The sequence below is a fragment of the Poecile atricapillus genome, chromosome 3 (genome assembly GCF_030490865.1).
Source record: "Poecile atricapillus isolate bPoeAtr1 chromosome 3, bPoeAtr1.hap1, whole genome shotgun sequence".
In the NCBI taxonomy this organism is placed as follows: Eukaryota; Metazoa; Chordata; class Aves; order Passeriformes; family Paridae; genus Poecile; species Poecile atricapillus.
In genome coordinates this window covers 6395836-6417605 of record NC_081251.1, presented here as the reverse complement: position 1 = coordinate 6417605, position 21770 = coordinate 6395836, and the positions used below count along the sequence as shown (strand labels likewise).

The 21770-nt window shown below is 43.9% G+C and overlaps 1 protein-coding gene across 1 annotated transcript in view; it reads left to right on the top strand.

The window, feature by feature from the left end:
* The first annotated feature begins 8958 nt into the window (after positions 1–8958).
* ADGRF5 (adhesion G protein-coupled receptor F5) overlaps positions 8959–21770 on the top strand; it is a 41832-nt gene continuing 29020 nt past the window's right edge. The window contains exon 1 of the mRNA XM_058834164.1: positions 8959–9279. The gene's annotated coding sequence lies outside the window, so the exon portion shown is untranslated. The remainder of the gene's footprint in view (positions 9280–21770) is intronic.

Here is a 21770-nt window from a genome sequence, read left to right as displayed (position 1 = left end):
CAGCCCAAGGTATTTGGCTTGGCCAGGATCAGTCTGTAATCCACATAAATGCCTCCATGCATGGATGACATCTGGAGCTGGTGGAGCTCCTCAGGAAAGGACTCTAAAAACCTGTAAAGCTGAACATGGATTTATCCAAGTAAGTACTGGGGTGTCTATAGGCTTGGGCAATGGCTGGTAAGAACTTTCAGAGCAATCAAGAGTGGTATCATTGATAAGGGACACAGAACTTGGCACCTGAAGTGACAATTCAGTACTGACATCCCTACAGGTACTCAGTTTTGGCCAGGGAATTTGTTTCTTTTGAAGAGTACAACATTCCAGCCAAAGCTGTTGTTGGACACAGCACCTCACCCTCATACCTGTTTTACCTCACAAATACCAACACAGTGCAGTGCCAGCAGATCCAAGAGATGGGAGTGAGTCTGTACCACCATCCTTATCTGGCCCAAACCCTTTCAGGTTCCATTTCAGCAACCCCTGCATCAGCTCTGCATGGGTGGCAGAGATGCCAAGCTTAGCCTAAGGGACCAGACTGGTGTGACTCCATACCACAGACATGTTTTTGGTGCTGGCAAATTTGAGAAGGACCAAACAAGAGCAAACTTTGGTCTCAAATCTGGGAAACTGAGTTGCAGTTGGGGTTGCATGCGGCATTTGACCCCTTTGGTGTTTACTCCTTTGTTCTGTCACACTGAGATGAGTGGGTTTTTTTGCTAATAAACTAAATTTTTTCACTGTTCTGATCTGTCTTTCCCTATTGGTCACTTTTTTTTTTCTTCTTTTTTCATCCTGAAAGCATGGCATTTCATGCAATCGAGGCCCCCACCAGGGGAAAAGACTCTAAGTGCTGCTGCTGAGAGAAGGATCCTGTATCTAGCAAGGTGGAAGTGATTTGGTACTCAAATATCTGGTCTACAGCATTCTGGTGTTCCTTCAGCTGGATCTGAGCCCCAAGGCAACCTGTCCCTCTTGTCTGTAATGGCAAGATGGGACACAGAATTGAGAGCAAAATGTTATGGTAGGAGCAGATACTCAGAAATGAGGTGCTGCCTCTTGAGATGTTTGGTTTAGGTAACTTTGAGTTTTGCCATATAACTGTATCTCTACACACTGAAATACCCCCAGTAGTCAGTTCCTATAGATACAGATGTTGAAGGACAACTGCTGTGGCTCTGAGAACACTAATTTTGGAAGCTCTTTGTTCCTCTGAGGCTTCCCTCTGCCCAAGGTCAGCTCTGCAAGGGTACAGCTGTGTAACCAGGGATCACACTGCTGGGAAGACAGCCAAGGTGCTGGGAGACACCTCTCTGGGAACCCTGCCTTGGGTTGGAGCCACATTTATGTTTTCCCTTGGTCCTTACCCAAGGCACACTGTATGTTTGCGTGTGCCCAGTCTTATACCCTGCTTATCCCAACAAGGACTTCCTGGAGTGAGCTCCTGGCTTTACCTTGGACCTGCAGCTTTGCTATGGGCTCATGTGGTGGGACTGAGGCCTAACCTGGTCAGCAGAGCTGCTCTGCTTTCCTTGTCCATGTGCCACAGGGCTGTGCCCATCCATGAGGGTGCTGCTCCTGCCATGCGGAGCAGCTGGCCTCTTCTGCTCCCTAACACTGAATCTTCCTTCTCCTGTGGGTTAAGCATCCACACAGGCTGCTGTAGTCCAAATTCTAGTTCTCTCAGAAGATGCCTTTTCATTGGTTTGTCTGGGATTTTGTCAGTTGAAACTTCCTTGGGAACAAGCTGTTGCAAGTCAACCAGATGTGCTGGAGGTTCCGTGCCAATGGAAAGCACTTGAAGTAACTTGTTGTCTAGCATTTGGGATTTATCTTGGTGGTTCTGATCTTCAGCAAAATGCAGTTTCTTATGGCTCATCTATCTTGAGTAAAAATCAGCAGACGGATTCATGAACATCACAGGTCAGGTGCAAATCAAAGCCTCTTGGTGGAAGTTTATCCAGCACAAACATGCCAGTGCAAAAATTCTACCAGGTGGTCCCCTCTTGGGAGGAGTAGGAGTGGCTTTTGTCAGCATTCTCTTGATAAGCAGCTAAATTCCAGATTCCTTCCACTCTATGGAGAAAATAAACTTTACCCTTCCTTATTGCTCTTACAGGGCATAGTTTCCTCATTTCATAGAGCTATAAGTAAACAAGGAAGTCTGTAAGAAGATGGGAATTCAGGTAAACTGCCTCTTCACCTCCAGTATGTGGTTAAAAATCTGCTTAAATGCTCCTCCAGTGGAGCCAGGGTGCCTTTATCTGCTGCTCTGGGTCCAAGTTCATTGCTGTGTCCCATATTCTGGTTACCAGCCTGGGAATCTCTCTCCAGAGTCCTTAGGGTGCAGGAGCATTTGGGATTCTTCAGCAATCTCCCACCTGCTTAGCATAAAATTGGAGAAATAAAAAAATTGTTTTATGAACCATAGATGTAAGGAATTTCCCCTCAGCTTTCTATCCAACACCTTCTACTGCAAGATCTTGGAGTCCTAGCAAATTCCCTATAATACTCACCATAGCAGGAGTCAAGCCCCCTCACCATCCCTAGACTCTGCTCTAGTCCTTCTGTGTCCTCTCTAAGGCTCTGTTCCCAATTCCCTCCTGCATTTCCAACAGACCTATCCCTTACCTCCCAGTGGTGCCTCCAATTCATTTCTGTACTTTCCACCCCTTCCTAACATCATCACTCAACTCCCATGACTCCTGCTTTGCTCTGTCTGGCTGCTGGCCTGACAGCTGTCTTCACCATGTAGTTGGCAACCACTCCACTGTGTTTGACTATCTGGACAGCTTTTCCAGCTGCTAAGCAGCCAAATGAAACATATTTGTTGTTTATGTGTTTTTTTTTTTTTTCTTTATCCCTGCCCTGAGAAGAAATATAGGTATTTATTAACTTTGAGATTACAAGGAATGGAAAAATGTCTGTGTGGTGGTGCATCCCCCACTTGAGGTTCACCATGGTCTCTTCACCTTCGGCCTTGACAAACAGACCCTGGGCTGAGCTTATCTGAGCTTATCTGAAACTCTGTCTGCTCCCAGGAACCTGTGCTGGCTAAGGAGCCCCCTGGGTTTTAACAACCTTGGGAACTTATTTTTCTTACCTGAATAACCACCCAGATGGAACATTTTTGGTTTTGAACTTTCGAAGAAAGTTACCAACCTGAACTGTGGCCAAGATGGAAAACTACTGTGACCAAAACCAGCTCTGTTGTGACTCTCGAAACAGTGCTCCAAAGTGAGATTTTCTGGGCTCTCCAGGACTCCAGCGGGCTGAGACCAGCACCTCCCTCTGAGTGGGGCCTCTCTGAGCCACACAACTCCCAGGCTGGAGATACCTGGGGGGCCAGAGCTGAGTGACAGTGACAGATCCTGAGCTGAGATCCAGCTCCTTGAGACTCAGCCCTTCACCCATTGAGAAGGTGCAAGCATCTGGCATCAGTACATCCCTGAAATTCAGGAAATTTTCACAGGTATGTACCTCATACACCCTCCTTTAGGTCTGTGTATTTGTGAGTGTAAATCTGCAAACACACTATGAATGTTGCTCTCTTACATGTTTAAGCACTTCAGATTTTTAATTATGTTAAGCCTCTAAGTGAGTTACTGTTGTGGCTGTGGAAATTGTGTATGAATATTTTGTTAAATTGTTTAAATTAAGCTACAGAGTAGGTGCTATTAAATTTCAGTGCTGTTAAACCTTTTAGGCCTAAACTGTTGGTCAAGTCCAGGGCTTAGTTTGGAAAGGGGATTTACTCTGAACCTCGTGACTCAATGGGGAGGTCTTCCTTAGTCCTTTCTATCCTTACCCTTTCTCCCCACACAGACTCCCATCAGTCTCCATACAGATAATTTTTGGATGAATTTCATATTTAGACTGATTGATTTTTGGTTCTAGTTTGCTTTTTCTCTGTGTGCTTTAACCACCCAGTTAAGTAGGGCAGTGAGCCCTGCCAACAAACTTCGTTGGGCTTTCACTTTTTAATTAAATCTGCTTTTCCCAATACCTTTGGTATTGATTCTTTAAGAGACATTAAAACACTCATTCACTGCACTGTGTCCTTCAGAGAAACTGTGAGATCAGCCTGAAAAGTGTTATAGAAGAAATTAAGAAATGTTACAATACACAAAGCTGAAAATCAGTGTTATTCTCCCAATACACATGGAGTTGTCTCTTACAAGTACCAAGGATGTGTGGCCAAGGGATCTTTGTGGCATTGTTGTCTTCTTTTTGACAGCAGAAAGAGTGCTTCTTGACCCAGAGCAATGAAGAACAGCAAAGAAAAATCTGTAAATCAGTTAAAAATAGGTCTGAGTGCTGGACCTATGGGTCAGAAGGAACATGTGCACACAAAAGAAGTGCCTTTCATATGGAATTGTTCCAAATACAAAGGTATAGCCAGAAGTTTGTGCTTTGCCTAAACATTTTCTATGCAAAAGAGTAATTGCCTTGATGAATCAATGGAACATAGTTCTATTTCTATTTCTATTTCTATTTCTATTTCTATTTCTATTTCTATTTCTATTTATATTTATATTTATATTTATATTTATATTTATATTTATATTTATATTTGTATTTATATTTATACATACATACATACATACATACATACATACATACAGACTCTCTGCAAGGTGGAATTCATAAATCCTTTCTGAATTTGCCTTTCTTTGTTCTCTATTACTATTGTTAGTCATCTGTGTGACTCCAAACCTCCCATGGAGGGATCTGACCTCCATGGACATTTGATGTGGTGGACTTTAGGGGCAGAGGGGTGACTGGAAAGCAGCTGTATGACCAGAATGCTCTTTACCAGCATGATCCACAGAGATGTCCTGACTGTGTCAAAAGGTCTCTTTTCACTGGAAATCATATGTAAATCTAAATATATGCACAATGCCCTGAGGTGTACTTCAGTTAGTGTGATGGGAATCAGACATGCTTTCACAGCCTGTGTTCTTTCACCTTGGAGCCTCTCACAGATTACCAATCCTTCTTCTTTACCTTCTAAACTTGGAAAACACTTTGGGGATCTGCCCAGGCTATTGTACCTTAATCTCATCGATGGCATTTGCTGTCAGAGCAAGGATTTTAAAGGCATGTCTTCCTAGACAAGTTTGTTTTCCCAACACTTACCTATGCAAGGCTTCCTCTCTCCTGCAAATAAATCAATACTGGGTAAATTGAGCACTGAGTGAAAGGACATGAGAACATAAGGAAAGGCAGTATATACATAATCTACCTCCCCACTTTTGTGCCTGTCATGGGGACAAGATAAGAAGAAGAGTTCCTGGAACTCTCTCCCTACACCCTCCCCACAGGAGAAGAGCAACATTTTTTAAAATCACAGTCAAACACATGAACTTCCCCACCATATTGGACTATGTGCCACATCGATCAGACTTTAAAAGAAAGGTCTTGGCCCTGAAAGCAATCCCAGCTAAGTCCTTCATGTGTGAGAGGTCCTCCCATGCCAAAGTCTGTGCACTACTGGAGCTTCAAGAGATTCCCTGCCTGCCCTGCCTAAATCCTGCAGGTTCTGCTTGACTCCAGCGCCAGGAGATATCCTATTCCCTCCATCTCCATGGGTTCTGTCCATCTCACTGGTGGCACCTCCTGGATGATGATAACATTCTTCCATCTCCTTCTGCTGGTGTCTGCTCTTGCACACATCCTGTCTAGCCTAAGCATTGTCCCTTTGACATGTCAGGACCAGGACCATTCCTTGTGAACACATCCTGTCCCATACGTGTATCTTCAGCTACTACTTGTCCGATTCTCTTGGAGCACTGGGTCTGTACACCTTCAACACAAAGGTACCCTCCTGAAAGCTGGGTTTCTCTATGTTGGTACTATTAATTCTGTTAATTACTTTCATGAGCAGATAATTACAATAATAAGTGGGAATTCCACAGCACACTGCATTATATGGAGTCTTGAAGCCCCATGTTTTGTAGGATACAGCTTTGCAGAGCTCTCCACACCCCAGCCTCTAGGGTGAGGATCACTTCTGCTTGGTAGTGCACCATTATAAAAGCATTTCCTTCATTGTCCATTGTCAGATGAAGCGATGGGAAAATAGGCCATTGCCTGCACCCATCCATTTTAAACAGGGTCCAGCTAACCCAGAGGAAGCTGCTTGAAGTTTCAGAAAGGGTTGGGTGGGTTGTGCTTTGTGGGAAGGGACTCAGAAATCCCTGGAGGAATTACCACATGTATTCTGCTAGGGAAATCCAACAATCGCATGAGCACAAAGGCTACCAGTAACAGGCGTTTTCCACTTCCTTGATTGGCTTTCACAGAAGCTCAACGAGTTCTCCATCGTTCTCCTCAAGTCCCTGCTTTGGCCTGGGTCTCTGCACTGGGATTTCCTATCAGCTACAAAGGCCCGTGGTTGCTTATTGTCAATAACTGCTTTTAGCAGATGAAGCTTTACATAACCTCAGACAAAACATGTTGTTAAAACCACAGTCCACTGAGGCAGCCAGAGCCCTAATTTAATAATAAAACAGCTCTGTAACTCTAAAGGCTGAGAGAGTGGGCCCTTTATTAAGGATGTCAGGTAGCTTTATCTCTATCTAAGCCAAATAATGTAGAAAAATGAAGGAAAGCAGCCAGATGTTATACAAATATGTCAAGTATTAGTGAAACACATGGAAGTTTATATGTATGATTGATTGCCTGGATTCTGAAAAACATGGACCTTCACTTTTAAATTAAATTTATCAGCTTCAGTTTCCCACATTTTCTTTGTCTGTGCTTTCCCCCTGCCCCCCAGAAGATTAAATATCCATTTATCTTTTTGGACATTCACAACTAGATGGTTACATTACCATTATTGTAGTGATCATCCTGCTATGATGAAATTCATACAAGTGGCAACTAGCCTAAAAAAATCCTGATTATAAACCCAAATCACTTCAACTTAAAAGAAAACCATAAAGCTGAGCAATGCCAGTGTACAGCTGAAGTACTCTGAATACCCAAATTTGTTGTTCTGTCACTGCAATGAATTCCTGGTGCTTCAGGAAAAAAAGTCATCTTCAGAGACCTTGCTCATGAACATAAATAGTTTCAGTTGACCACTGGCTGCAGGGAGACAGTGCAGGGCATGTTGCTCCTTTTGGTGTGAGACCATGCAGCATTCAGCATCGGATCAGTTCTAAATATACTCCTCAAGTCAGATGTATAATGAGAAATTTCATTACTTCCTTCCTTCTCGACACATTACAGCAAAATGAGTCAGGATTTGCTCTCCCCAGTATGAGCAAAGGTTAATTCTTTGCCATCTGCCAGGATCACCAAGACAATTGAAATGTGTCCACGTGCACATTGGAGCGTTGCTAGCCATGACATTCCTTGATGACAGGACAAGCTTGTGATAAAGCAAAATACCTGCTGTATCTTCTTTCTAGTGACCCATGGCATTAATGATTTATATTGGATATAGGTAGTGCAATGCCCCAGATACAGAGGTTACTGTTGAACAGAAGGAAATATGGATCACACTCATTAATCAAAAGCACATAAAGATGGAGTGTGTTGCCCAGGCTCCCTCTGTCCCTTTCTCTCCTTCTCTGCTGCTAGAATAAGTATATGTCAGTGAGCATGTGGGTGAGGTGTATGCAGCAGTGACATGTCCAAATGTCCATTCTTTCTTTTTCAGTATGACCTGGATCAGGTAGAGTAGCTTAAAAGTGATCCAGAGTGGAGATATCAGGTTGCTAAAATAAATTCTTGCTGTGTGCAGAAAGAAGGGTGCTATTATATGTAGAATCTGGAGCCCCAGGTGCAATTTTCCATCTTAGGACATCCTCAGAAATATGGTCCAGACACACCCCAGTCAGACCCTGAAACACAAAGGGACAAGCTGTTCTCAGCTACTTGTACAGTCAAGAGGTAGAAGCTGATACCCCTCATCAGAGATGAGAGGTGCCATGGGCCATCTGATGGGTTGATGTTGGGCCACAGGACTGCAGTTGCAAGCACATCAGAGATGGTGCAAAGCCAGGAGAGAGAACAGCAAGGAACACATTGTCCAGGGAAGTGGTGGAGGGACTTAAAAGATGTAGATGTGCTGCTTGGGGACATGGTTTAGAAATGGGCTTGGCAATGCAGCATTAATGGTTGGACTCCATGACCTTAGAGGTCTTGTCCAACCAAAACCCTTTCATGATTCTGTGATTCTAAGGAAGGACATTACAGTGTCCTTCATTTATCAGCATAACCAGGACGGAGCTGTGGGACACCTTCCCCATCTTCCCGGGGTGTAGTTATTTGGCTAATGCTTGAAAAATCCACTCTGAGATCCCCAACTGGAGGCAAAAGGACCTGCAAGCACAGTTTAAGGGCTATTCCAGGAAAAGTTTTTCTTCTTGATGAGCCTGCTGAGATTTCTTCTGTACCTTGACAGGGAGCCCTTGTGGCACGGCTGCATTGCTGGGGTGCTGCTGAACACAAGCTCTGTGTGGAATGGTTCTCCATTATTGCTTTGCAGAGTATTTCAGCACATCTTAGAATGGAAGGCACCATAGCTGAAAGTCTGAGAAGCACCTGTAAGCTCCAGATTATTCAGTACAGTGAAAACCGAGACCCTTAGAACAGTTTACCCTGTGCTTAAAAAATAAATAAATAAATTAAAAAAAATAATTCTTTTACATCCACACCACTGATGACCAAAAAGGTGTTTTGCTCATCTTGAAATCACACTCCTCAGAAGCTCTGTTACCACCCCCGCCCAAGTGTCCCTCACATCCACTTTCCCCCCAGCAGCAGGAAATCGCTTAGAAAATATTTCCAGGTTCCTTCCTGGCCAGAGGTCACCTCCGTGTTTCGGAGCAGCAGGAATCACCATGTTCTCTGACACAACAAACAGAGGAGGAAGACCTGTCCTGCCCTTCCAGCTTTCAAGCTTGTGCTTTTTAGCTGCAACTCCACCCTGCGCTGGTGGAGAAGGGATCAGTTCCCAGTGATCGCAGGAAAGGGAGGTCACGGGGTTTGCTTGATTAAATCACCACAAGCCAAAAGGTTCTTTCTCCTGCTCACTGAGAATTGCTCACGGTCTGTTTAATTTGTTCCAAAAAGAAGAGCAAGACAAAAAAACAAACCCCAAGCCCAAGAAGCAACAGCACACGGGGAAAAGCAGGTGTGTGAGATCCTGGGAAAACAAAGGGCAGAGGCTGAGGCAGGAGGTGACACTTGGATGGGAAGTTTCCATCCCAGCGCAAGAGGACAAGTTTGGAAAAGACTCGGACAGGACCAGCACTTGTTGCCCCACAGGTATGGATGCTGTGTGTGAAATGTGGCATGGCTTTAACACTTTGGGGCGGGCAAGGATGGCTTGAAGGAATTTTTGGGTCTGGATTCTGACAGTGTGGTGTGAGTTTTGCATCATCAGTAAACCTGCCGCAGGTTTCTGCCAGCAGAGCTGCAATCGGCACAGGTTTCATTTTGTGGTGATTAGTTGGCAGGTTTCTGTAGGATGCTTTTGGCTGTTCAGTGTACGAATTAAGGCATTCAGGCTTCTGACAAACTGCTACTGCCTGTTCACTTGGCTAGTAAATGCTAATAGAGGTTATGATTGCTTTAGTTTAAGCTTGGGGCTGCGGAGGTAAAGAGGAACGTGCACGGAAATGTTGTGCTAATCTTCATTGCATTTATTACCTCCTAAGTTGTGCTGCAGAGTTTCAGAGGGAAAAAAAGTCAACTGCAATAGCATTTAGAATTTTTTTCCACTTTGTTTTGTACTTACAGTGGCTGGAATTTGCAATGCAGATGCAGGCGCTGTATTTTGTTAGTGTATAGAACGGTGGGTTTGTTTCTTTTAATAGCAATCTCCCTTCAGTTTCATTTTAGAAACTTTCTGACAGGGTAGAGGGACTTGGGGCACCCACAATCACAGGCTGAGAAGCTGCTGTATACTGTTTTTGAGTATCAGATTTACCTTGTTTCCATTCTTTTCTATCTGTGTTTTCAGCTGCTTAAATGAAAGCAAGTTTTATGGTGTTGTTCTGGAGTGCTGCTGCCAGTGTTCAGTGTACAGGGAGGCTTTCTGATGCTTTCACCTCTGTTGAAACTCCCGAAAGTTTTGCTCCATTTCCAAACATTTCTGGTGCAGCAGTATCCACTTTGCTTAAATGGTCATGATTCAGAAAAAAAGCAGCTCTGTGGTGTGACCCTGTACAACCTTGTTTCTCTCTCCCCATCAAGGGAAAGTGATGCTCACCTACGTGCACGAGATTTTGGATTTGGGGGAGAAAGGTGTTTTTGTTTGAATGCTGTAACTCACGCTTTCAGTGGCAGTTTTAGAAGGCAATGGGCGTGTGACAAGCAAGAAAATAGCAAGGCAAAGGATGCTGTGAATCTGAATGCCTGAGGCTCTGTTCCTCCCATTTCCATTACTTGCTGTTGCATGATGAAAATGGTATTTTGCAACCCATAGATTTTCCTCTCACCCAGAAAATTCCCCATCTATTTCTGTCACTTAACCCGTCCAGTGATGTCTGGTGGCATTACAGAATGAAGTGATATTTAAAGAAATTTTGCAAATCTTTAGCACCTGGGTAGCAGTGACACTTGACTGAACTCAGTGATGGGTCAGCCAGTCAGCAGGAACCTGCTGTGACTATTTGGCATCTGTCACTATTTTACTTCCCTAAAATTCGTCTGAGTTTGTGTCCGGTGGTCCAGGTTTAAAAAACAAACAAAGAGAACATGCGTAGGCACTGGGAAGATATCTTTGTCCTGATCTTCTTGGTTATTTTTATTTTTTAACACCTCTTAGGCAGGCTTAATAAAGCAGTTCTCAAACATCTGAATTGGAGACGTGGGAAATTCCTCAAACTAGGCAGAGCTTCCTCTCATTGTTATAACACAAAAGACCAATGCAGCCTTTACTAGAGTTCCTTTTTTTAACCCATTCATCTTGACCAAAAAACCTACCTGCTCAGGTCTGTGATTCACAGTTTGCCAGAAGACAGCAGACAAGCATGGAAGTGAATTGCATCATCCATGAAGACATAATTATTTTGGGGCTGTATTGCACTTGAAACAGAAGTGGTTTGCTGCTGGAATTAGCCTCAGCCTTGTGCAAGAACCATGGCTTTTTAGGATCAAATGGGATGAATCTATAGTAAAACCAAACTCCTTGCAGAAAACTATTTCCAGTTTTCTATGAAACAGTTTCTTAGGATCGTGATCTTCAAAAGGGGTTCAATTGACATTCATGAGCAGATCCACCCCAATTACATATTTATACAGAGTTTAATTCTCAAATGATCTTACATGTGGCTCAGCCTGCCTGGGGGCAGTTACACCCATGGGTTAATCTGATCCAGCACCTGCCCTGCTGGTAAGGGAGCAGCAGCTCGTCCCTTTATCTGTGCTGGGCAGCATCCTGCGAGGACAGAGCCAGCACTGGGTGAGGGCAGGAACTGTGGGGCTGTGATAGTGGCCCTGAACTGGTTGTACTAAGAATGTGGATGAGATGGAATGTACAAGGTGGGTGTGCAGGAACAGGTAAAATGGGAAAGAGATAGCAAAAGGTTTGCAATGGCTTGCTTCTCTCTGATGGACGAATGATCGATTCCTCGTTTATTTGATTGGGTTTTTCTTTTAGAAAAGATTAGCTCCTGCAAAGCAGATAATTCACTGTAGCAGATGTCTAGTAATTACACTGCTATATTTGCATGTTGTAGTGCTGCACCAGTGGACTTTGTTAAGGAGTTTTTGACTATATTTGCAGCCTATTCTGAGGGCTTATCTGCTGTTGGTGGTGGCCTGGAAGAAGTTTCACTCTCACAGCCATCCCATGACGTGACATGGATGTTGTAACCTTAATCCACCATATTTACAAAGAATTTATATCTTTTTCACAAATTTCAGCTTATTCCTGTGAAAGCATGCAATGAATTCTGCCCCAAACCCCTCTCCTCTCCATCATAATTCCCATTTGAGCAATCCAAACAAGATGGGTGTGCTGGGATTAAATTAACTTTCCTCATAAGGTGCTTTATTTTGGATTTGTGGCTGAAAAAGTGTTGATACCATACCAGCATTTTGGCTACTGCTGAGAAGTGCTTGCAGAGCATCAAGGCTTTTACTTTCTTACTACTGACTCTGTAGTGAGAGGGGTCAGGCTTGGGAGGAATCACAACATGGAAAGTTGACTTAAATTCACAAAAAGGATGTTTCAAACCATAATATCATGTTCAGTAACAAAAAAATAATAGTGGAAGTCAGGGCTGTGTTCCAAACCAGCCATTGCTTGGACGTTTTCTGGATATATATATCTGCTTGTGGGAGGTAGTGAGGGATTGCCTTCACATCAGGGTTTTTTTTCCTCCTATTTCTTTCTCTATTAACCTTTATTTATCTCAATCCACTAGTTTTTGCACTTTTTCTCATCCTATTCTCTCCTCCACCCCTCTGACAGACGAGCAGTAAATGAATGTGTAGGTGTTTAGCTTCAGACCAGGGTCAGGCCATGAAAACAGGATATCAGCCTTCACCTTCCAATGCACCACTTTTGAATAAACAGAAGTTTTCTTCCCAGCCCAGGAAAAAAACCTTTAAACTCCCTTGTGTCATCTCCATCAGCTGATTTACACAAGGTAATACTTGTTTCAGGAAGACCTCAAAGGTCTCCTAATATCGACCACTCATGGCACTGAATTCCTTCATTCTTGATGAAAAGGGAGCCACATCTCATTTGCTTTGTAGGTACTTCCACAAGTCTTGCTTTATCAGATCATTAGTGCAATCACTGATGGGTTTTTCCTGCCCCAGGGTCTCTCTAAGCACCCGGTGAAGCAGAGACAGCAAATATCATCCTTGTTTGGCAGCAGAGAACTGAGGCACACAGATAGCCAGGATCTGCTTACAAGGCTGGCTGCTGCCAGCCCAGGGTCTGCTTAAACTCACCTCAACAGGATGGAGAATGCTGTGGCAGCCAGGTTTGAGGGTGCTTGTGAGCAGCAGAGCTGTATGCATGCCCTATTTAAATCTTAATATGAAATATTAATTTCCAAATGCCTTCCCTCAAAACATAATAGAGCTGTGATCGAGTATGTAATTTACTGTCCTCGGAAATTCCTCAAAACGACAGAGCTTCCCCCAATTGTTCATACACAGAGGAAAAGCTCTACTAGAGTTCCTGCTTCAGCTCAATCCTGTGAGCAAAGGCTTGGCCCTCCATGACCATTAGGCTGAGTGTGTGAAAGCCATCTTCATTCCAAAGATGTCCCTACGTGCCTTATGACAGGCTATTCACAGAATGCCCCTTCCTCCTGAAATTGTTTTGATGTGCCTTCTTGAGAGAGAAATTCTTTAAATTCCTGCACATTGTCCCTAAAATTTGGATTGGCTGATCCTTGATCTGAGATCCCAGATGAGCCTGTACATGCCTCAAGTGTCTCTGGCAATGAAACAGGACTGATGGCACTTCCTTCCTTCCTTCCTTCCTCTTGTTATCCATCCTGTTTAAAGTCTATGGCTTAGAAGGTTCAACTGCTTTTCATAAACTCTGCCCCTTATTGCAGTTAGGACACACAGACTGTAAAATCATAGAATCACAGAATGCTTTGGGTTGGAAAGGATGTTAATCCATTTCACTCCAACCCTTTCCATGGGCAGGGGCACCTTCCACTATCCCAGGTTGCTCCAAGCCCCATTCAGCCTGGCCTTGGACATTTCCAGGGGTGGGGCAGCCACAGCTTCTCTGAGCAGCCTGTGCCAGGGTCTCACCACCCTCACAGGGAAGAACTTCTTCCTAATAATTAATCTAAACCTGTCCTCTGTTAGTTTAAAGCCATCTCCACCCCTTGTCCTGTCACTCCAGCCCTTTAGGTACTGGAAGAAGCTCTAAGGCCTCCCTGGAGCCTTCTCTTCTTGAGGCTGAACATTCTCAGATCTCTCAGCCTGTCCTTATAGGGGAGATGTTCTGTGTTATTATTGAAAATCTGCTTTAAAAGCTGTCTGCTCTTTTTGTTAGCATCTTGTTTCTGGACAGCCTTGCAATGGTTCTTCCAGCACTCTTCCAGCATGACAGTACCGAGCTTGACAAATGCTTGATCCATCTGACAGCAGTTAATGGAAACTTCCCTTGTCCCTAACATAAGTACAGGTGCTCTTGAGGGTGTTGAAGCAGAGGAGGTTCCTACTGAAGTAAGGCCTAGATTGCCTGTAGAGTCATCAGGGAGAAACACAAAGGCCTCAGAAAACTTCTTGTAGGAGATATGAGCAAAGTTCAGCACCAGCTTCATCCCATTGAGCTGGAAGGGAGCGGGAGAACCTTCCTGTTCTTGAAATGTGCATTTTATTTTAGGCCATGCTACAGTTAGGAGAAACAGTGTCACAGCAACAGGGCAGGGTGTGCTAACCCTGAGTCCATCGGTCAGGGCATGGCTCACCTCCATGGGCCTGAACTCCCCAGTTCTCTCTAAAGACGGGAATCTGTGCTGCTGGCTGGGAACAGCCCCTGGCCCACACTGTTCTTTGAAGGATTCCTGTAAGTCTTGGTGTTAGCATTGTCTGAGACAGGGAACATGGTAACTACAAGATTAGGCCTCCTAAATCAAGGCAGAAAGGGACCTCAGCAGTTCATCTACTCAGGCCCTACATCTCATGGCAGGTGTTTGTTTAAGCTCTCCAAAGGCATCCTGAGGCTGGAAAAATGCCATTCCTTAGTGTTGTATCTCAAGAGCAAACCTGTCATCAGGTGTAATTTGTCTTTGCACTGCTGTCTATGTGAACCCAACAAGCACCACATGGATTCACAAGTCTGGATCATCCCTGCTGTCAGTCTGAAGTGTGATGTAGTTTTGAATGAGGATAAGCATGTCTAAAGTCTACTCTCCCTTAAAACCTTCTGAACACTAGTAAAACAAACTAGTCCCATCTGTATTGATGATACTGTGGCTTGATTTCACACCTGAATGCCAATGATGAAGGTATAAGAGTTCTGATAATTTTGAAAATATTATAGACAGGTGCAGCCTTCCAGTAAGTTAAATAGTAGCACTATTTAGCCTTTCTGAGTTCTCTGTGCTCTGGAAGACAGATCAGTACAAAAATAGTAAGGCTGGAAGTGAAATCAGTGGAACAAAATAGAAACAATTAATTTTTTCTCTCAGGCTTTATCATTAGAGAAGGCAATTAAGACATATGGACAACAGAGACCTGCCTTCACTGGTTTGAGGGATTTCCCTCCATTTACATGATTCTATGTGCAAAAGGTGGATGCTATTTTGTACTTCCATCTTTTTGTTGCTAGGTGTGACAAGCCAGGCCCTCAGAAAGGAAACACCCTCTGTCCAGAGCGGGATTGTACAAACTCCAAAAGGTTGACACCTACACTACTTACAGGAGCTTCCTACACAGCCAGCTGCACTTGCAGTAATAACAGGAAAATATTCAAGAGGTTAATAAAATGAAATGAGCAGGAAGCATGCAGTCATCAGACTTTCTAGTACTTTAGTCTATAGAGGTAAGTCATGTCTGGCCTGACTCAGGGACCCAATCCAAAACTCATTGCAGCCCATGGAAATTCCACTGCAAGGGATATTGTTAGACCTCACTCTTCACCACATTGATATGGGAGTATCTGGCAAGTTCCTCCTTCCCCAGTACTCCCACAGTGCTGAGCTTCAAATATCGTGTTGAGTTACTTCTCACTGCAAATTAGGCCTGCACCCCACTGTAGATGCTCCAAAAAGCACAAGGAGAAGAAGAGAAGGTTCATGGGCACATCCCTTCTTCCATCCCAGTCGTCAGAGGTGAGCTGGTGTGTTCTGTTCCACAGTCTTTCCAAAATGTGGTACCCAGCTGCATACAAAGGGCTGAAATAGGAGGGTGGAATTAATTGACTAGCACTCTTTTTTCTTTTTTCTTTGTTCCTTCTCTATGAAACTCCAACATGAAGGTCAAGGAGGAGTGGAAGTGAGAAAGAACTGCCAGGAAGAAGACAAGAATTGGGCTTTCTTTTTCTAGTAAAGTGCTGATTTGAATGCCATTTCACTTTGGTTGCAGCTATCACTGTTTTCAGTCTGGCATATTAATGTGCCATGTGGCATGGGGAATATTCATCCCTTACTTATGAGTGCCATGACATCTGTTTGCACAAAATCAACAAAAGTGAGAATTACCCCTCTATTCTCCCAGAAAACAAAACATCTGCTCCTGTCCGAGAGATCCTTGAGCATCCCATCAAACTCAGCCCCCTGCGCTATGCCACCACAGAGCTGGAATAACACAGTTCCACAAACATCATAGAGAAAGTATGCCACAGCTTGTTTATTGCCTGTTTGAATCCTTATCACCAAGCAGTTCAGTTTTGTGTCCTTGATTAATTTCTGTTTATTTTATTTTTGTTCTCATTCAGATGTGTTATCTAAGGTCAGTGCAACTTCCCTTGTCCCCCCTTTCCCTTTTAGCCAACTCTCCCATGAAATATTGTTGTGCCTGGGTGTGTGTTTCTTAAAGTCATTGTGTGTTTTCTGTCTGAAACAAACATTGTCTGATCATCCAACTTATTACGCACTACCCAAAGGTCATGCTTTATGCAGAGAAAGGAAAGCTCTTCTGTTGTGGCTGAGGAATAACAAACTGGACAGGCAGTGAAAACAAGGCTTTAGCCCCAGAGTTCGAGACTCTGGGAAAATGTTCCATAGTTGTTTGCAAATGGTAACCAAGGCTCAGGTGCTACAGGCTACTGGGCAGCCATGGAGCCAAACTGTCCTGTGCCAGCTGCAGATCCCTCCCTTCACACCTAACCTGTAGCAGTTCCTGGTTCCTCTCTTCAGGCATCCTTCATCTCCACATCTCTCAGCACCATAGGCCTTTCATCCAAAGTACCCAGAGGGAGGCAGAGTTGTTTAAGCCACAGGAAAATGCTGGCATGGGGATAACTGAGCTTAACTATATTACCAAAAAAAATACAGCCAACGTGGAAAGATGTAGAACAAGTACCAAAGAGGCAGGAGGACTGCTGTGCAAAAATAGCATAGGACTCTTCATCCTTGACAGCTGATGGGGAATGTGAAAGGGACATATGGGGTATGAGGCCATGGAAAAAATTCTGCTATCTAGTTTGACAATTAAGGATCAAGCTTGACCCTAATGAGTGGTAGATTCAAAGCAAGCAAAGGAATTCAGACCTACTTGCCCCTGCAAATTATGTATTCTGCACACTCTGGTAGATTTTCCTATAATTTGCTTCATTTGTGTCAGCTTAATAGGCCATTAGGGCTGTTAAACACCAATGACCTGCCTTGCCTCTAGAAATCCCTGTAGCTCTGATAGCCAGAAGTGGAAAGAACATTCTGAATATGAGCTGCTGCAAACTTCATTTTTGTAAAACTCTTCCCAAGGGCCTCTGCTACAGCCCTTGTTGGATAAGAACCAACTGGGCTAGAGAATCCTTGGATCCAACCAAGGGCAAATCTGTTCATGACACTAAGCAACCAGAGCCCATTAGAAAGGATGAAGAATGGTCCCTCAGTGTGAACAAGGGAGTAAAAATCACTTAATTAAAGGCTTTTACAATGAGGCTTTAAAGCAGAATATGGCTGCCCGACCACACAGGGATCTCTTTGCCTCAGTGATCCAGGACATGTCTCACAGCCAGAGCAGAGGGACAAGAACTGAGGCTGTGGACTAATGCCCACCTCACAAAGAACTGCTGGTTGAAGATGTGTGGCACCTGCAAGGTTGGTTGTTTTCTTCTTCCTGCTGATGCCAAAGGTGTATTCATCTCCGTTTCAGCACAAGAGGGGCCACTTTTCCAGACACAGCAAGTAGAAAGGTGACAGCCAACAGAAATAAAATACTTCTGTGTGGGATGGCTGCATGGGGAAGGATAATTGTGTGTCTTCTGAAACAGAACTGCTTGTTTCCACTGCTGCATTTATAATCCCTTACCAAAGAAGCCACTGCAGGTTGGGGGTATCTTTAGGTTCCCTCATGAGTTATTTTCAGACATTGTCAAGATCCCCCTGTGCCTTTCCTTTTCCAGGCTAAGCAGCTCTCTCAGCTTCTCCTGGTATGACAGACGCTCCAACTCCTTAAAGATCTTCATGGCCTTTTGCTGGGCTCTGTCCAGTGTGTCTCTCTTGTCTCTCTGAGGAACTTAGGAGCTGGACATTGTGCTTAAGATGCATCCAGAATCAGGAAATCTTTTTCTTAAGTCATAACATCACATGAGAAATGCTGTCAGAAAGGTTCTAGAAAGAAGACATGACTGGCACGATAACAAAGGCTTACAAATGTGTCTGCCTGTAAGAGACAGAGATGGTTAGTCAGACAGGAGGATGAGGTGGAATAGGCCAAGTCCCGCTGGGTGAGCAGAGGTTACCTGAGCTAAGGAGCCCAAGTAAGGAGTCACAGGTCTGAGAGAATGTCTATAGAAGCAGCCCTGCTGCAAGGGATTATACAGAATGCCAACAGATGTTATTTCTGGCTCTGGTAGAACCCAGGTGTCTGTATCACACTGCACTGCCAAGGCCATAGAAGCCATGAGCTGTCACAGAATCACAATGTATGCTGAGTTGGAAGGGACCCACAAGGATCACTGAATCCAGCTTCTACTGTGCACAGGACCATCCCCAAGAATCCTGTGGGCATCACCTCCCTGCCAAAGGTGCCCTTCCTGTCCTACCACAGTGATGTGGCTGTAAGTGCAGGTGTATTGTCACCCAGCCCCATGGGAGAGGCTGGCCTGAGGTCCAGCCTTGGTGTGGTACCTTCCTAGAGGGGTCAGTTGTACAGCTGGTCAGCAACCAGGATAGTGTTCATGCCTCTCCAAATGTGCCAGACTGTTTCTCACCTTCCTCCTTCCCTGAGTTAATGCTTAGCCAGTAACTGTGGCAGTTGATGCTTATTCATGCAAGAATACCCTCACTGATCTGGCAGGTTGCTGTTCTCCAGTGACAAGCAGTAAGTCCAACTGTGAACTGTGCCAGGAGGGCTAGGAAAACATTGCAGGGCTAACTGGCACTGTCCAGAACGTGTTAAAAACACTTGCAGAAACTTCTTTCTGTCTTCTCTCAGAGTATTAGGAATGCCTGGAGAACGTGATAATTCAGACATTCAGCTGGGCAGTGTTTTCTGTGCTCTCAGTCATCCAGCTAAATGGTTGCTATTTCAGCTACTCTGCCCTGCAAACATGAGTCCTAGAGAGTTGTTCTCTCCTTGCAGGAAGTCCTGCCTGTTCATGGTATGATTTGAGCCTGATCCTCAGATAGCTGGGTCTAAATTATTTTCATTTTCTATGTAGATTATTTGGGTATGTAAAAAGGTCATCAACAATTCACGGGAAGGCTGATGAAGGAATAGAGGAATCTAAAGTATTAATCATAGGTCAAAAAGAAAGATAAATACTGCATGAACAAGGATGGAAAATGTGAGCTGATGTAGAAAAAGGTGTGAACCCTCTCCCTCCTCAGGAAATATTGTTTTGGAGAAACCCTTGATAGGGCTGTAGATACAGTTTACCTCCTCTGTGCTTAAACCAGTGAGAATATTGTGCTGCAAAGATCCAGAAAGGAATTCCTAAACTTGTCATGGGTCCAACCATTAACCCAACACTGCCAGACCACATGTCCCTCAAGTCCACATGTCCACATCTTTTAAATATCCCAGGGATGGTGACTCCAACACTGCCCTGGGCAGCCTGTTCCAGTGCTTGACCACCCCTTCCTTGAAGAATTTTTTCTAAATGTCCAATCTAAACCTCCCCTGGAGCAATTTGAGGCCGTTTCCTCTTGTCCTGTTGTTTGTTACTTGGGAGCAGAGCCCAACCCCACCAGGTTTCACCCTCCTGTCAGGGAGTTGTAGAGGCTGAGAAGGTCCCCCCTGCGCCTCCTTTTCTCCAGGCTGAGCCCCTTTCCCAGCTCCCTCAGCTGCTTCTCAGCAGACCCATGCTCCAGACCCTTCTCCACCTCTGTTGTTCTTCTCAGGGCACACTCCAGTACCTCAATGGCTTTCCTGTTATGAGTGCCCCCAAACAGAACACAAGATTTTTGATGTCTCAGCAATGCCAACCACAGGGGAACAATCACTGCCCTGGTCAGTCCAAACACAGCTCTGAGAACACAGATCTGTGCTCTTGCACATCTCTGAATCTCTTTGAATTAATTTATTGCACAAATTGAAGAAGTGTAGAGATACACTTCTAGAAGAAGTAATTAGAAGAGATCAGCAAACAATCTACCCATCACCCCACTGCCACAAACCCACAAGGGAGCAGAATCAAAGGCTCTCCTTCATGTCAGCAATTGTATAGCCTGTTCTTAAAAACTTCCACTGAAGGAAACTTTGCAGCCACCCTGGGTAGCCTGATTTTATGCTTCTAAATGTTACAATTACATATTTTCCATAATCACCAGAATATTTACTTTTGCTTCAGATTATGTGGCTTCACGATATCCTTCAGCCAGCTGTTACTGTGAACATCCATGTCAGCCCTTTTTCAAGGGACAAACTGTTACTGTGTCCATACCTGAGTCTTGTCCTATCTAATCTGAACAACCTTCAGCCTGTTCACAAGATTATTTCTCTTGTCACTGAGGTTATACAATGCTCTTGTCTTAGCATTCCCATGGCTCTCCTTTGGATGTGCTCCAATACAGCAACATCCGGACACAGGGCTCCAGCCAAAACATCAACAGCATCACACAGTGCACTTTTGTTACCTCCCAGGTCTTCTATTAAAAAAATTTGCTAAAAAATCTAATCATGATATTTCAGCATTGTTACAGTGAGTGAATTTAGGTACCAATTTCTTAGGACTCTCTCCAGAATAATTTCTGCAGGACTGAGGTGGGCAAAACTATCTAAAGTCATGTGATAGAGAAAATAAATGAAGCCCAAGGCATACTCAGATTTACCCCAAAAACTGTTACCTCAAAGTAATCTACCTATTAGCTCCAATATGCTTGGGATTCACTCTGTTTTCACATGTTAAAAACACAACTTTGGCCATCTGAACACACGAAATTCATACTCAAGAACAGCAGATGGTGTAAGAATCCGCAGTGTTGTGTCCAGGTTCTGAAGGTTCTGGCATCTTTTTCTGCATTTGAATACAATTAACAGTGGGCTTTTGTAAAAGTCTCTGGGTTCCTTTCCCCAGGATCAGGATTGATGAGCAGAGAGACGGCTTTCATGTTCAGACTTAGGATATTTATTTTTCTTATCTATATTACATTTTTTACAGACAGTAAGCACTTCTACACACTAATCCAACTAGCTACAAATGGTGGCCTAGGGCTCTGTCCACAAGGTCTTTTAAGCATAAACAATCCAATTATCAAATGCCAACTAATTTATTTTTACTTTTAGCCCTATAACCAAACACCCATGTTCCACACTGCATACTTTTTTATCCAATCACCCAATACCACCTAAAACCATGAAGAAGAAGGAAGAAAGAACAAGACAAGTTAACACCCTAAAACGTCCATCTTGTTGCATATATATTACTGTATTCTAAAACCTTAAAGTCTAAATTTTACACCAAGTGATATGACAAACTTCTTTTTAAACTACACACTCACAGTTTCAGTTCTGTCTATTAATTTTGTAAGCCTCTTCCATGGCCTCAGGTCAAACACAATGTTTTCTTGTGGGTGTGTGCCTGTCAGCACAGAAAGCATGAAATTCTCTTTGTCCAGGGTTCCAACAGGGATTGATTGCACAAGTTGCTGAGATTAATTTCTAGTGATGAGACTGAAGTGTGAATGTCCAGGACTGGAATGAGGATGGGTGAGTTAAGA